Source organism: Giraffa tippelskirchi, chromosome 7 (genome assembly GCF_054371585.1).
Source record: "Giraffa tippelskirchi isolate mGirTip1 chromosome 7, T2T-mGirTip1v1.2.pri, whole genome shotgun sequence".
Taxonomy (NCBI): Eukaryota; Metazoa; Chordata; class Mammalia; order Artiodactyla; family Giraffidae; genus Giraffa; species Giraffa tippelskirchi.
Genome location: NC_137281.1, coordinates 28945824 through 28962692, shown reverse-complemented (window position 1 = coordinate 28962692; position 16869 = coordinate 28945824). Strand labels below are relative to the sequence as shown.

The following is a 16869-nucleotide window of genomic DNA, read 5'->3' as shown; positions in this document are numbered from 1 at the left end:
GAGTAATACAAACTATGATTAAATATATTGTTATTGAACAGATAAAATATCAGCTTTTTGAAACTTTTATTGGGCAAAGAATTCAAGCAAAGGCCATATCCTTTCCTGTTGGTCTAGGAATACCAAGCTGTGCTGCTGCTGCTGCTGCTGCTGCTGCTGCTGCTGCTGCATGTTCTCCTTGCTCTTCAGGCAGGAGAAGGGGCAGAGGAAGCTGAGACTGGGTGTCTGCAGATGGGAGCTACTTCCTTGTACGGGGGTTACATGTTCTTGACATTGTGGAAGGGATGAATAAGCCAAAACAATACTCAGCACTGGGTGTTTTTCTTTCCTGTTATCACCCAAGTTCCAAAGCCACATGATGAAGCGTATTTTGTAAGATAGACAGGTTTGCAGATTATGATTAAAAAAAAAAAAAAATGAGGGAAGAAGTAAGTTATTAAATGTGAGGGGACAGGACTTAAAATCCAGGCTTTGCCTCTTCCAAGATAATTTGACTTTGGCAAGAACTCTTTGAGCCTCAGTTTCTTCATTATAAAATGGGGATATCAATACCTTTTGTGGGATTATTGATTATTGTAAAGAATAGTGAGAATAAATACCTCACTTAGAATAGACACTCGATAATTAGTAGCTGCAAATACAAAAACACATAGGTTATGCTTTTTCAATTGTGCATGATTAAATCGCTTTACCTTTTATTGAATATTTGCTATTTACAGAGCCCTATGGTAGGTGGATAACTTTCATATATTTGTTGTTGTTGTTCAGTTGCTAAATCATGTCTGACTCTTTGCAACCCCATGGACTGTAGCACACCAGGCTTCCTTGTCCTTCACTATCTCCTGGAGTATGCCCAAACTTATGTCCATTGAGTCGGTGATGCCATCCAACCATCTCATTCTCTGTTGCCCCCTTCTCCTCCTGCCCTCAGACTTTGCCAGCATCAGGGTTTTTCCCCGCTGTGTCTGTTCTTCGAATCAGGTGGCCAATGTCTTGCAGCTTTGGCTTAAGCATCAGTCCTTCCGATGAATATTCAGGGTTGATTTCCTTTAGGATTGACTGGTTTGATCTCCTTGCTGTCCAAGGGACTCTTCTTCAGCACCATAATTCAAACACATCACTTCTTTGGCACTCAGCCTTCTTTATGGTCCAACTCTCACATCTGTATGGGACTATATTTGCATATATTAATACATACTCATGGAATATATAATTAATATTCATCCATAAGCATGCTCCACCCCATTCCTTTTCAGATGAGGAAACTGAGTTCTCAGAGAAGTTCAGGGACCCCTCAGAGTTCAAAGGCTCAGCTTAGACCTCTGCTCCCATATGACGTTAAGGGCTGCCAGCTGCCCACAGCTCAGGGCTCCCTGCAAACTCGTCATGACCAGCTACTTGCTGCTTGTGCAGGATGATGCCCAATGTTTGGCTGTAATTACAAGGACACATCCATAAAGAGTTCCTGGGCTCCAAATGGATTTGACACAGTGGCCCTTTAAATCAAACTCTTAGCACGATTATCTTGATTTCTCTTCGGTAGTTTTTCTAAGTAAGCCATGCCTTTAGAGGCACCTAATACAAAGTGACAACCTTCGCCGTTTTCCAAAGCACCGATGGACTGGCGTAGAGAGGGCCCATTGTCACCATGGTAATTACCGCACAATACCTGACGGCCAATGGACAGTCAGGAGGCGCAGGCAGCAGCTGAATCCGGCATTGTCTGGGCCCGATAAAAAGATTAGAAGCCTTGAAAAGCCGGGGAGCAGGATCTCACAGCTCCTTCGCTGGGCCCTGAAAGGCCCATTGTGCTGTCACCATAAATTCTGGGTTCCCCGGGCACTTGACAACTGAAGCCAGGGACAATAGAATTCTTGTGTCCAACAAAACACTCCTTGTCCAGTGTCAGTCTTATCAGCCGCATTTACAAATGTCTTTCGTTGTACCCAAATAATTCCCTATTAGAAGGGCTATTGGGAGCAGAACTAAATAAATATTCACAGCCTTTGTAATATCTTTGGGAAATGAATAAACAAACAGTCTCCTAGCATATGAGCAAACCTCCTGCTACTCTACATTTTATCCCTATTTCTTGCCCAAATGATGGAGTTTCTCTTTCTACCCTTTACCATATTAACAATTGCAATACAGGATGCTCCAGTTTTACTTGTACCCACTACATAGCCCCAATATATATAGCCTTGGTGACTCTACATGCATTTTTCTTTTAATTAATCTTCCTGACAGCACTGGGTGGGGCTTGTTTTATTCTGCTTCCACCTCCTAAAAGAGAAAGGAATCAAACCTCAGTAAGTTAAATAACTTGCCCAAAATAACAAAGCCAATTATCAATAGAATAAGAATTCAAATCTACGCTTCCCATGCTCCCAAGCATCTGCCTTCCCACTTTGCCATGATGATTTCTCTACTGAATAAAAAAGGAATACAATGTCAGAGCAAGAGGAAAAGCTAAACACATCCACTATAAAAGTCACATACATACATGAGTCTATTGTTACAGAACCTGGAGCACTTAGAAAGAAAATGAAAAGCCTTTCTCCAAGAGAGTATATACATATATATTTTGCCCGAAAATAGCAGCAATTTTACTTTTTAAGTTTTTTGGGGGCCATAGTAAAGAGGAGATGGCAAGTAAATAAAAATAAATATAACCCAGCTTCAGGAGAATTTGGGGGATGTCCATCAGATCAACTGGAAAAGTTTTAGAAAGAATTGCTGGGGTAAATAAAACAAGCAGGGCACATGTGATCACACCTGTTCCAGAACAATATTTGCCCCTTCTTCTGAAGTTTAGTTTGCTTGTCTCCTTGTCGTGAATGAACAAATATCTCAACATTTGACAGTAATGCACATGACAAAACAGAAACTTCCTTGGACAGCAATCTTAATATTTTATTTTTGGGTCTTCATTGCTGCTCGAAGGGCTTGCTCTAGTCGTGGCAAGTGGGGGCTGCTCTCTAGTTGTGGTTCATAGGCTTCTCCTTCTGGTAGCTTCTCTTGTTGTGCAGTGCAGGCTCTAGGGCGGGTGGGCTTCATTAACTGTGGTTCCCAGGCTCTAAGCATGGCCTCAGTAGTTGTGGTGCATGAGTTTACTTACCTTAAGGCATGAGGATCTTCCCAGACCGGGGATTGAACCCACATCCCCTGTATTGGCAGGTGGATTCTTAACCAGTGAACCACTAGGGAAGCCTGAACAGTAATCTTTACATAATGATTTTGAGAATATTTAAACTGTAAATGGTTCCCTACCAGGTGAAGACACCTCAACACAGCTGACGCAATTCTCCCTGGTCTGTCCCAGCTTCACCTCCTGCCCAGGTAAGGCCCACTGTTCCCGGCAGGCTATGCACCTCCATTCCTCCCCGCACATACTGTTCCCTCAGCTGAATTCCCCTCCCATTTATTGCTGGTATAACTGTGGTGGAACTTTCCCTGTTCCCTGTTGTGGACCTGGGCGTCCAGATTCCCTCAGTATCTGCTATTACATCTTGATTTCTCCCACGGATAGAGTTCTTTGTTATTATGGCTGTCTGCCCCTTCCAACATTGCATCCAAGAAAGCTTTGAGATCCTAGAAGACAGAAATCAAGTCTTACACTCATTTTCTGTCTGGCCCGGGTCAGCCTGCTAACCCTCTAAAGGGCTTGGTCTACGGGAGAAATGCAGAAATGGTAAAGGTGAAATAGAGAACCACCATAAAAATGTATATTTTAAATTTTAGACCACTGAAAACCTACTGCTTTTTATCTACTTGATGTCAAATGACAGGTAAAATTCATAATTTTTTAAGGACTATAGTAATATAATCCCTTGGCCCAAATTACTCAGCCTTGATAAAAGCTATGTGGAGCTGTTCAGTTTGTTTTCTAAAATAGTTGAGATCAGTAAAATGGACTATCATTTTGTAAGCAATTGGCTATTAACAAGACTGGGTAACCAATAGGTACTTCCTTAGTGACTGACAGTAAATCCATGTGTTTGTACAAGTACTGAGTTTGAAAAAGTGTGATCAATACTTCCCAAATACTTCCAATGCCAAGTGAAGCATTTAATCATCTCTGAGGACTCGAGGGTATGGTTACAGTCACGTACACATGATGCTAACTCTTTCAGCCCTCCTGTACCCTCTGGACCTGGGTGGCACACAGACACACCTTAATCCAAACAGCTAAGATGATTTTTAACATTTACTGAAAGTTTACAATGTGCCAGGTCCTGGGCTAAGTACTTTCCTATCATGTAGAATTTAATCCCATAACCATCCTCTACATCAGGTGCTATTTTATTTCATAACCAGGAATTGAGGCACATAAAGGCTGAATAAAGTTGCCCCTCATTCAAGAAGTGGCTAAACAACAAAGCCACAATTTGGACACAAGCAGTTTGAACCTAGGAGGTTGGCAATTCATCCAACCACGACATTCAACTATTTTCTTCAGACATAAATTAGGGCACTAATTTAGGGAAATAATATGGTAATTGAAAAAAAAAAAATGATCAAGGACTACTACATCACCTTACTAGGCTACTGATGTATCCAGAGAGAGAGAGAGGGAACAGACATTGATGAAGCACCACCCCCCAAATGAAATGATGTACAGCAAAGGCCTCTGATCATGACCCGAGGCCTGAAACAGTAGTTTCATCAAGTTTCATCAAATCTGAGCAGCCTCCATACAACCAAGAAAGCCACTTATTTGCAAATGTCTGTATTTACAAAGATAGTCTTTACACACACACACACACACACACACACACACACACACACACTCTCTCTCTCTCTCTCTCTCTCTGAGAGTTTTTGCTATGTGCTAGAAGGGATGGCGGAGCCTAGTGGGCTGCCGTCTATGGGGCCGCACAGAGTCGGGCACGACTGAAGCGACTTAGCAGCAGCAGCAGCGACTCTATTGGAGAAGGAAATGGCAACCCACTCCAGTATTCTTGTCTAGAGAACTCAGTGGACAGAGGAGCCTGGTGGGCTGCTGTCCATGGGGTGGCACAGAGTCGGACATGACGGAAGTGACATAGCATGCACGCAATTGGAGAAGGAAATGGCAACCCACTCCAGTGTTCTTGCCTGGAGAATCCCAGGGACGGAGGAACCTTGTGGGCTGCCGTCTATGGGGTCGCACAGAGACGGACACAACTGAAGTGACTTAGCAGCAGCAGCAGAAACAGTCACAGTCTCAGACTTCTCATAGGAAGAAGAGCAAACTGCACTGGCCATAGCAATATGACTGATACATGATGTAGTAGGAGAGGGTTTTCTCTTGAGGTCATTTGTTTCTTTCTTCAGAAAGAAACAAAACAAGGCTTCTCAAAAGTAAATAGGACTGTCCTTCTACAATGTAAAATTAAGTTAAGAAAAAGAAAATGCCATTTTGTTATTTATCTCTTCTTAGACACTTACTCTGAAGATACAAGCTGTACAAATTCAAAGTGTCTACAAGCTCCACAAGAGCAGGAAGCATGAATGTTTTCTTCTTTATTGTAAATCAGGTGGACAGAGGCACAAACTAATGCTCCCAAATAAGTTCTGAACAAATGATCAAAAGTAAATAAAGAAGTGAATCCCTAACACCAAAGTCCCACCTGTGCACAGGTGCAATGAAGGCCCACTGTGGGTGGTGACTTGTAGTTTTACTTCAGTAATAAATATGAATTTGGCCACAGAGAGGCTATATGAGCCAGTGAGCTAGTCTAGCGGGCACTCTGCATCCTTATCACACCTCACTAAGTATGCTGGATTCATTCAGGGTCGGCAGGGAAAGTGGGCCATTAAAAGGTTTCAGCTATACTTTGCTGCACTTTATTGGTAGAATAATATTCTCCACTGTGTGCACCAATTTTGAGATTCTTAAAGAATGGCATGCCAATATCAAGAATCTAATATCCTCATAAGAAGCATTTTCTAGGCTGTTCCCCCTGGACTCCCCTCCCAGGCAGAAGTACACACACACACACACACACACACACACACACACACACACACACACACACCCCATCATCCATTTCTTTCTTTTTATCTTTAAAAAAAAAATTGTTCAAATGACAAGTGAAGTCCACTTTTACCAATTTCAATGATAAAAACAACCTGAAGATAAAATGGCATTGACCACAGTTGCAGAGAGTTGGGTCATCTTATTAGACTGAGCTTAGATCATTAATGTGGAAGTGACAGGCAAATGGCCTTTCTGTACTCAAATCAGAGGCTCTGTGAGGTCTTCCACTGTGCTGGGTGTGTGCTAAGTCACTTCCGTTGTGTCTGAGTCTTTGTGATCCCATGGAACATAATCTGTCAGGCTCTTCTGTCCACAGGATTCTGCAAGCAAGAATACTGGAGTAGATCACCATGCCCTCCTCCAGGGAATCTTCCCAACCCAGGGGTCAAACCCACATCTCTTGTGTCTCCTGCATTGGCAGGCTAGTTCTTTATCACTATCACCACCTGGGAAGCCCCTTCCACTGTAATGTTCGCTTGTTAAATCACTATCTTAAGGCTTCAGCCGAGAAAATCGGGCTGAATCTTGAAGCAGGGTTTCTTTATGCTTTTTGGGCTTTGATATGTTCAGTTATCTGATACTGTAAGTATGTTAAGTTACACACACACACACTAGGAACATGCTGATTTCTTATTTCTTAAAATATTTAAACCACATTCCATATCCAGCAACTTATACAGTAAATTTTGACCTGGGGCACTGGACTGGACATGATGGTCAATAAGGTTCTTTCTTGTTCTGAGTCTACAAAATTCTGCAATTGAAGCAATCAGTTCCTCAGCTAAAAGCAGCCCAGCTCCTTCCAGCAGAGTTCTGACCACAGTTGGGAAAATACTGAGCTAGAAGATCTCTAGGCTCTTTCCCTCCCTGTTAGTCACTGTGAGTCTGTGATTTCATGGGGCAAACCTGATACCAGGATGAAGCCATCTTTAAGAGGACACTGCATATGAAGGAGACCATGAGGGCAAACAAAGTCTTCCTTTAGCTCTTGGAGAGACATGTAAACACAGCCAGATTTCACAGCCCCTCACAAGATGGTCTGGTTACCTCAGGGAGAGATATGTGGGTCTGGAAGATCCCCTGGAGGAGGGCATGGCAACCCACTCCAGTATTCTTGCCTGGAGAATCTCATGGACAGAGGAGCCTGGTGGGCTACAGTTCATAGGGTCACAAAGAATTGGACATGAATGAAGCGACCTAGCACTCAGCATTTCTATTTAGGATGGATGCTTCCCTGGTGGCTCAGATGGTAAAGAATCTGCAATGCAGGGGACCCAGGTTTAATCACTGGGTCAGAAAGATCCCCTGGAGAAGAGCATAGCAACCCACTGCAGTACTCTTGTCTGGAGAATCCTATGGACAGAGGAGCCTGGTGGGCTATAGTCCACAGGATCCCAAAGAGTGGGACAGGACTGAGCAACTAACACTTTCTATTCATGATGAGGTACTAGTTTGCCATTGACGATAAATGATAAAATTTTCTTTAAAAATATTGAAGAAAAGCAGAATGAGCCAAAAGAAAATATGAAGTAAATAACAGTGAGGGTAGTACTCAGATATTGTGAAGACCAGCATGAATGACTGACTGAAAGTGGTGGTGGGAGGCCCTAGAAGGAGAGACCGAGGCCACGCGTGCGAGGTGGTAAGGCGCAGGGCCCACAGAGACCCTGCCCCCGGCATCCCACAGTTTCTCTGCAGGAGCCTCAGGGTGACCAGATGTCAGATCCTGTGCATGAGGGGACTGCAAGGAATGACCGGGGCTCCCTTCCAAGGGTGGAGACAGAATGACAAGGAAGAGACAAACCTCGGTCCCTACCTGGTGGTGGAGGCGAGAGCCAGAGTCCAGAAATCTCCAGGAATCTAGGTCTTCCTGGAGAAGAAACTAGGTTGTAAACTCAATGGACACAGAATCTACCCTGCCTCTCTCTAGAATTCATGTCACACATCTTATGCACACCCTGTTTTATCCCAAAGGGGATCTAAGGCTGCCTACCAGGAGGTCTACAGCACAGAAAACATATAGTATTGCTTTACATGATAAAATCGAGAGAAGGAGACATGGCAGCATAGAATAATTTGAACGAAGGTTCACAGGCAGAGCTCTGGCTAAGAAGTCATACAGTCGCCCAGGCTGCACCACACATGGGGACAGGAAACATGCTCAGGTGCAGGGCCACGTGTCCACGAAAGGAGAGCCGGTCCTCAGATCACAGTCATTTCGGATGCTGAGGCCAGACAGTTATTTATCCCATTGGTTCTCACATGGATGACCCTGCCTCAGGCAACGAGCCATATCCTGAGAGTAAACATAATGGAACTGGAATTATTTGGCAGCTTAGAGCAGAGCGGGTGTGTGGAGGACATGCATAGTCTCTAGCAGGTGAGGGAAGGAAGGGGTTGTGGGAGGATGCCAGCAGCATCTCTCTCCCTGGAGGAAGTGAGCACTGGTCCATCCTCCATAGGCTGGTACACGCCCACTCTGCACCATGAGTCAGCTTGTGCTGCTCCTGGTTTCAAAGAATGGAAGTCCTCCTTGGGTTGGCCTCTTCTGGTTTTAGCCAGCAAGATGGCTTTGTTCTAGGTCCTGTGCTTACATGGATCACCACATGAATTAGAAAATGGAGAAATGTACAACAGAGAGGCTGAGTTAATGCAGCCCAGCCCCCTAACTTATAGGGCTTCAAACCCTGGGAATCTGACTTTCATTCTCACCCCACCCTGACCCCCACGGAATGCCTTTCATGAGCGAGCTCAGCCAACCTTCAGCCTCACCAGGGGCAGCTCCTTCCAGGAACTGATCGTTTTTGGCTCCACCTATCATATGATCTCACTCTTCTCTACCTTCGATCCCACGTTTGTCTTGCACAGAATGCATTAAACTCTTTTCATCTTTTTAAACTTCTTGTCCTCCTTCCTTTCCCAAGTTTACACAGACACACACACACACACACACACACACACACACACACACACACACACACACACCAGCTCCTTAGGGCATCATCACTACCAACCATTCAACCTGACCCCCAATGCTTCTTGAGCACCTACTATGTGTCAGATCCTGCTCAGGATACTAGAGTCCAAACATCAGGGCTGCTATCTCTGCAGAGCTTACATCCAGTGGCAGAGTTAGGAAGTGAGCAGAAAAAATAAACAGCAAACAATTAGTGATGAGTGACACAGAAAATTTTAAATGGTTAATGAAACAGAATGGATCACATCTTTTTCTTGGGACCCCTTTAAATCAACTGTGATGCTCAACCAGTATTTGATGGAATGAGAGGCAATATCGAGGGCTTCTCAGGTGGTGCTAGTGGTAAAGGACCCGCCTGCTAACGCAGGAGACATAAGAGATGCGGGTTCGATCCGTGGGTTGGGAAGATTCCCTGCAGGAGGGCATGACAACCCACTCCAGTATTCTTGCCTGGAGAATTCCATGGACAGAGAATCCTGGTGGGCTACAGTCCATTAGGTCGCAAAGAGTCAGATACAACTGAAATGACTCAGCATGCACGCAGGGAGGCAATATCTGCTGCTCACAATCTTTATTAGCCATTCTGGCCTTACGCCCTAGGGTACCTCATTGTTTTAGGGAAGCATTACATTTACCTGCCACCCCCCATCCCTGTGAACTTACAGAGAGCAGAAGCTCTGCATCACTTATAGCACCCACTGTATAATTATCTGCATTTGTTACAAACTTTAAGCACATAGACGCAGACTTGAAGGTTGAAGGTCATCACAAATCTCAGGATGTAAGAGCCAACTGGAAACTCAGTGGTGATCTAATCCATCAAGTCTACTAACTGTGTTTAACAGAGACTAGGAAATTCCCAAATTCCCCAGAGGCTACTGCAGGGGCTGTGGTGGGTGAGGGCAGCGTGGGTGGGTGGGGTTCTGGGATCCCCACATCTTCCTCTTCTCTGTTTAATCCACAGGAGCTTTGTTTTGTCCATTTTATACATAGCAGGGGTGAGAGTAAGGTTTTTTTAAAAATTAATTTATTTATTTTAATTGGAGGCTAATTACTTTACCATAATGTGGTGGTTTTTGCCATACCTTGACATGAATCAGCTATGGGTATACAAGAGAGTAAGATTTTATTCACAAACATCAGTAGGAAATTCACAGAGTCACAAGGGGAAAATAGAAAATTATTTCTATCTGTATGCTCATTAGAGCATACAACAGACAGATGACTAGGCAGCTAGAGAGAACATATATGTGAACAGGTTAAATATTACATAGGATGCAGGGGGTATGTGCAGGAAGTGGAAAGAGGAGGGGATCAAAACAGTAACGGGTGTGCATTCAAAGGAGGAAGACGTCTTCCTAGCCCCACGGTTCCCTCACTACAAGGCTTTCTTCTCTACAGCTCTCACCATTCATTCTTTCTTTCACTTATTCAATAATAACGCGTTGAGTAGTTCTATGTGCCAGTCTTTTTGCAGATAAACACACAGAATTGAGGACCAAGTTAAGGTGGGACAGAAAGGAACCGGGAGGGAGGGAGGGAGGAAGGATGGGAGGGAGGGAGGAAGGATGGGAGGAAGGGAGGAAGGAAAGGTGGATGGATACGATAACTGCAAGGTGAGTGGGGGTCCTGACATTTCCTGCCCTCCCTCTCATCCCCAGCACACAGGCACCCATGGCTTATCCAAAGCAAACGCTGAGTTACAGAGGAGGCGGGCAGGTGAGAAGAAGGAAGAGAGCTCCCAAAATAAAATAGGATGAAAGGAAAGGAGAAATGGCAGCATCCTTGGATCTACTAGACTGTCTATTTTTAGTGGCCTAAAGAAGATCCCCTCCACGACCCCGCTGGATTACAATGCAGACAGAATTAGCCAAAGCTCTCCCAACCTTCTCTTCCAGGTCAGCTCATCACCAGGTCACTTCTGCAGCCACATCCCTTCAAGCTCCATAACCTCCTACAAGGATGAATTCTAACACGTTTGACCTGAACGTGAGTGGATTTCTGCCTAATTGTTTCTCCTGAAGAAGTTTGAAGACCAGGTTGGCTTTCCTAAGTACTCAGCTTTCACTGTTTATCGCTTTGGTTGTTTTGCCTGCCAGTTAAATGCTACCCATTTTCAGAAATGAGGAAAATGCTTCTGGCAATTAGGAAGGATGCTTGCTTCTAATGGCATCTTAACATTCTAAATTATTAAAAATAGAGAAAAGGACTAAAAAATTCTGATATTGGCCAGTTCTTGGCTTCTCTGTGCATGTTTCAAATGTTCCTTTTTTCATTAAGGAAGCAGAGCACTTGAGCTTTAACAAGCTGACTGATACGGAATAACTGACTTGAAGTACAGGACCTTCTAGGTATGGCAAATCTTTTCTAATCCTATTCTATTTCTTCCAGATTCTCAATAATAACTATATCTTTCTGTTCACCTAAAGCCAAAATTGCCTTGTTGTACTAGGACGATTTTTAAGTAAGACACAGTACACACCCTGCATGAAATTGCAGTCCTCCCCAAAACTGAAATTATGCAAATTGTAAAGCAATGTGGAAGAACATGTTGGAATATTTCAACGTGGTTCATTATGAAACAAAATCTTCACTCCAATTACGATGATGTAAAAATATTCTTAAGTTGAGTACTGGAAAGGAGGAGAAAAATAAGGAAAATTTATGAGTCAGAGTGGAGGAACCGTGGGTGCTTTTCCCCTCTCTTCTTTCTCACTTTTTATATAATGTAAAAAAAAAAAGATAGTATCTGTCCTAGACATAAATTTGCAATTGTATAAAGTCTCATCAGGCAACTGGTAGCGTCTCTCTTGCACGCAAGACACATGAGGTGGCCACACCCAAAGGGAACCAGGAGTCTGATACTGAGATCCCTCCATCAATTTCCCATAGAGTCAAAAAAAAAAAAAAAAAATTCTGCCTAGAGATACCAAAAGAACCAGCCAATTTATTCCAAAATAGAAACAGGAAAATAGTTTAGATGCTAAATGACTGAATTATCAAAGTGTCCAATTAAATATTGATACCATCAATTTGATTCTAAAGTACCCTTTGGTGTGGGAGGATCCAAGAAGGGAGTTCAGCAAGTACCAAAAAGGTAGCATGATTGGATTAGAGGATTATCCCTGGAGGCACCCCTTCATTTCATCCAGTTCCTTTATCCAACACACACCTACTGACCACCTAGGTGGACGTGGGGCTGTGTTGGAGCCTGGGGACAGAGAGGCGGACAAACTTAGACTCCACCCTTAATGAGCCAGGGTCATCCTCTAATGCTGGCTGCTCTTACCTCCAGCCTGGAGAGAATTACCCAGAAAACCTCTTGAGAGAACAGATGAGCCAGTAACAAGGAAATGTGCTGTGATCAACAGGCCAGGGGTGCTGAGGACATGCCCAGACTCTGAGGCTGTGTGACCATAGGCAAACCCCTTTGCTCCTCTGTTTCCTCATCTAAACAGGAGGTGAGTAAGCTGAATGTCTTAGGAAGCATGAAGCTCCGTTTATTCTATGAGGCAACAGACACATCTGTACTTAGGGTTTTCAGAGACCTCAAACTTAACTACAAACAGAGACTTCAAACAATCATGTATTATATATTTGAAAGTTGCCAAGAGAGTAGATCTTAAAAGTTCTCATCACAAGAACAAAATATGTAATTATGTGAAGCGATCCATGTTAACTGAGTGTAGTGATCATTTTGCGGTGTACCCATATATCAAATCATTATATGGTGCACCTCAGGCTAGGGCAGTGTTATATTTCAATTATATCTCAGAAAAAGGGGAGGGAGACCCCTAAACCAGAAACACTAGAACATGGAGAAAACATAGGGCACTCTGGTGCCCATGAAAGCAAACACCTACCCAGTAGGGAAGAGAAGGAAGGAATTCAGGGAGTTAGTGATTGTAATATCCGTGGAAAAGTTTTAGAGTCTTGCAATCCTGAGTTCAAATCCTCTGCTTTGTAATTAAATGTGACTTGGAGTGAATGACTCAACTTTGTAACTCTGTCAGTTCCCTGATATGAAAAGTGGTGTGTTTAATGCTTACCTCACTGGACTGCTCTGAGCAGGAAATGGGGTGATATACTCGAGAACCTGGTGCCACTCTGGACACACAGAGAGCGGTCAATCAACTTTATCCCCAATTAAAATGATGAGTTAACAAGGAGAGAATAAACTGGAAACTCCCACTAAGACTGATTCTTGTTCCCTTTTCTATCCCCAGCACCTGGCATAGGTCAGGCACAGAGAAGGTGCTGGGTGAATAAATAAATGTTAAGGCTGATTAACTCATACTGATTGGAAACTCTGATTAGCAATTATGTATATACGATTAATTAAAAATGAGAACACAGATTGGTTATTACTTTATAACTGCACTTTGTTGAGGGGGAAGTATCTTTCAAAATGTGAGATAAAACGGTGCTGAAAAGGTCACAGACCCCGGGATGCACCAACAAAACCGACCTCCCACACAGCTTCTGAGATCAGCAGAGGCAGACGCCAAAGGCATGAGTCACAGCCCAGTGATGAGGCAACAGGGACCCGCTGGAAGCGTGTGCTGTCCCAGTAACCGTCCCGAATGAGCTCTTCATTCATTGAACACACAGTTCAAAAGGTCCTTTGAATAACACCATGGTGCCCTTTGGCAGAAGAGAGGCAAACAGAGCTGACACCAAGAGCAGAAAATGTGAGCACCCTTGCTCACGAGAAAGTGTTCCAAGTAGAAAAATGAAAGGAGATGGATGCAGGGAAAACAGCAAGCCTGTTAACAATCCTCTGATACAAAGCACAGGACTGCTGTCCATTAGCAAAGTACCAGCGTAGCAACGGAACATGCCAGCCTTCATTCAGGCAGCTGCACAGTACACACACACACACACAACACACACACACACACACACACACACACACACACGCATCATACATGTATCCACATGCACAAATACACACCCCAGGAAGTAGAAAGGATTCTAAAATGAGTCCACTTTGAATCACAGTGACCCAGCCCTCACGATCCATTTATTGTGATGAGCCAGGGTGAATGTAGTGGCTCCCTGTAAGTAGGTCAGGCACCAATTGGTAGTCAACTCCACAGACCCAGGAAGATTTAATGAGCAGGAGACCAGACAAAGACAAAGATGGAAAGAGTGCCCCAAGTGCGTGTCCCCAGGCACCACGATCTGGCAGCGGGGCCCAGCTCACGCCAGTTCTCTCACTGATGGGCCAGAACAAACTTTCCTAAACTCCTAAAATAGGATCAACAGTTCAGGCTGAGCCTCGGGCCCTGGCTCTGGCAGCAGGAGCGCCCAAGCGCTGGCCACCTAGAGTCTTCCTTGCGAGGCAGGAGCCTGCCGCGACAGTGCCATCTCCAAAGTACCTTCCCTCCTCGATCCCAGGGCACCTCCCATGGGGACTCCAGAGGCTGCAGCGCCGTGAGAGGGTGCAGCCCAGCTCTGTACTGGACAGTGGGGACTGGCGGCCGGCCGGGCAGCCAGAGAGGCGGCCACGATCCCTGGCACCGCTGGCAGCCTTCTGAATGAGCCACTGTGGCGAGACACACACCCACTGCTAATGAGTCCCACACAGACGCCAGCCAGGGAAGCAGGAGCAAGCAGAGACAGGGGCGGGGTAGGGCCCCGGGGGCTCACCTGGGTTCACAGGTGCTGCCAGCATAGCAGGGGAGACTGAAACATGTGTCCTACCCTCCAAGGGAAGTATCTTTGCCCCGCCCCACTCCTGGCCTAATTAAAAAGAAAATGGCAGCCAAAATTTTAGGGACATTTTTGAAAGGCCACTACTATCATCTATTGCTGTCATTTCATTGTTTTAAAGAGCGTTTTAACATAAAAAAATGTAAAAAGGGACAGATTTTTCAGGATAAAAAGACACTTGGCAATCTAATACTTGAACACTGAAGGAAAAGAAGCCTGCATAAATTTGCTTTAGAACTTTGAATACCATGTAAATTCATTCTTCCCCCTCACTATTTTCTTTGTAGATTGGTTAAGTAGGAAGGAGAGCAAGCTCTGGAGCAAGTTGTCTGGATCTGAATTCGACCTCTGCCAGTTACTACTAACTGGACAACCTCAGACAAGCTGCCTTAACCTCTGTACCCCTCCATCTCTTCAAATCTCAAGTGGAAATAAAAATGGAACCTCTCTCATAGGGTTCCTGTACAGATGAAATAAGTTCATTCATGTAATGCATTTAGCATACTACAAGCCCTAGATGAACCTCACCTACTTACTTTGATCGTTATCAGCATCATTAGTATGATCTACGTTCAGGAGTCAAACTGAACTTGAACCTTAAATGTTTGGGTTATAATAGTCCATTCTTTGTATATAATCACAGTTATGGAAAACTCAATAATATGGAGGTATACAGACCAAAATAGAAACAACTCAATGCAATTTCACAAGAAATCAAAGCTCCCAGACCTTCTCTAGCCTTTTCTCCCACCCTCTCTCCCAAGGATCCAGAAAGGAGAAGACTGAGGATGTCCAGGTACCTTTAATTTAAACATATATATACATTTATATATATATATTTAAAATATTGTATTAAATATTGCTCACATTGATTACTGCATTTGTAGCAAACTTTAGACCCTGCTGAGTGACTCACTCACTTCATCCTGGCCCTGGTCTTGGCTGGGAGGTACTGGGCAAGTCACATTAATTATGGGAACAAGGGACATTATTAAAATGCAGATTCTGCTCCAGCAGGTGTGGGGAGAGGGCTGAGGCCTCCTGAGGCTGCTGAGCTTGGGACATGGGGAAGAAGAAGTAAACACCTGAGCTTCATTTCGGTATGTCTCTTTGATGTCATGGTTGTTTTCAGACAACTTGGAAATTCTTTCATTATTCATAGGAACCACTGTTGTAAAATCTGAAGCTAAGTCCTCGAACCCAGAGGCAGGGAACATTCGTTGTATTGTTCTAAATCAAACAAACAGAATAAAGCAAATACACACTGACTCCCGGTGACTGCCCTTTGGGGTGTTCATTTAACTTTCTCTTCCCCTCACTCCTCTGCCTGGATGTGGAAGCAGGGACAGGAATGTCACAGAGGACAGGACAGGGCTGTGCCTCAGTTAGCACTGCAAAAACACCAAAGCTCCAAAGGGATTAAGTCGTGATGAATGCAATAAAGCAGTGCTTGTTCAACATACCCACATTAACTGTCTTTCAATGCCCTTCAGTACAACTCCAGGGAGGGACAAGAATACAGCTGCTTTGGACTTAGTAACCTGGGGTTCAGGGTAGCCTGGCGTGCTGCAGTCCATGGGGTTGCAAAGAGTCGGACACGACTGAGCTACCAAACGAACAACAGCCTGGGGTTCAGATGACGGTCGCTTCACATGTTAGCTGTGTGACCTCAGGCATGTGACTTAACCTCTCTGAACCTTCTTTTTTATTTGGAATGTGATCCGAATGGTGTCTACCTTAGAGGATTGTTGCAGTGAGATAATTCATATAGATTTATGCATGATACATGAAAAATAACATTACCTTTCCTAAAGTCCAAAAAAAGCACCCAAGCACTTGAAAATTAGTAAGAAGCTCCCATGGACATACGCTTGTAATTTTCACCTCTGTTTCCAAGCCCAAGCCTTCCTCAGAGTGTGTGTGTTCCAAATAATATTCTTCCTAACTGTTATACAAAATAATGCAGAATTTATTGTGGTGATATTAAAATGTCTTCTATCCTGGGGTGGAAGAAACCGTTAATATTCTTTATTAAAATGCTTGTGCCTGGGAATATCCTTTCAAAAGGAAGAAAGCACCCCTAAACACACATGCACACGTCTATCATTCTCCTCCCTCACATCCCACACCCTCTAGCACAGAGCTCTGTGTCCTA

The 16869-nt window shown here is 44.1% G+C and overlaps 1 protein-coding gene and 1 long non-coding RNA gene across 5 annotated transcripts in view; one reads left to right on the top strand and one right to left on the bottom strand.

The window, feature by feature from the left end:
- Positions 1 to 16869, bottom strand: part of CDH11 (cadherin 11) — a 152317-nt gene that overhangs the window by 94855 nt on the left and 40593 nt on the right. Inside the window, exon 1 of one of the 4 annotated variants that reach the window (XM_081514484.1) lies at positions 1670 to 1820. The exons of 2 other annotated variants lie outside the window; for them this stretch is intronic. The gene's annotated coding sequence lies outside the window, so the exon portion shown is untranslated. Of the gene's footprint in view, positions 1 to 692; positions 1821 to 16869 lie in introns of those variants that run through there. One more of the 4 variants, XM_081514485.1, reaches the window with a different exon arrangement.
- LOC145515057 (uncharacterized) overlaps positions 1 to 16869 on the top strand; it is a 68831-nt gene that overhangs the window by 13161 nt on the left and 38801 nt on the right. The window contains exons 6-10 of the long non-coding RNA XR_014060654.1: positions 3274 to 3339; positions 10898 to 11038; positions 11280 to 11350; positions 15002 to 15510; positions 15729 to 15814. This is a non-coding gene — a long non-coding RNA (uncharacterized LOC145515057). The remainder of the gene's footprint in view (positions 1 to 3273; positions 3340 to 10897; positions 11039 to 11279; positions 11351 to 15001; positions 15511 to 15728; positions 15815 to 16869) is intronic.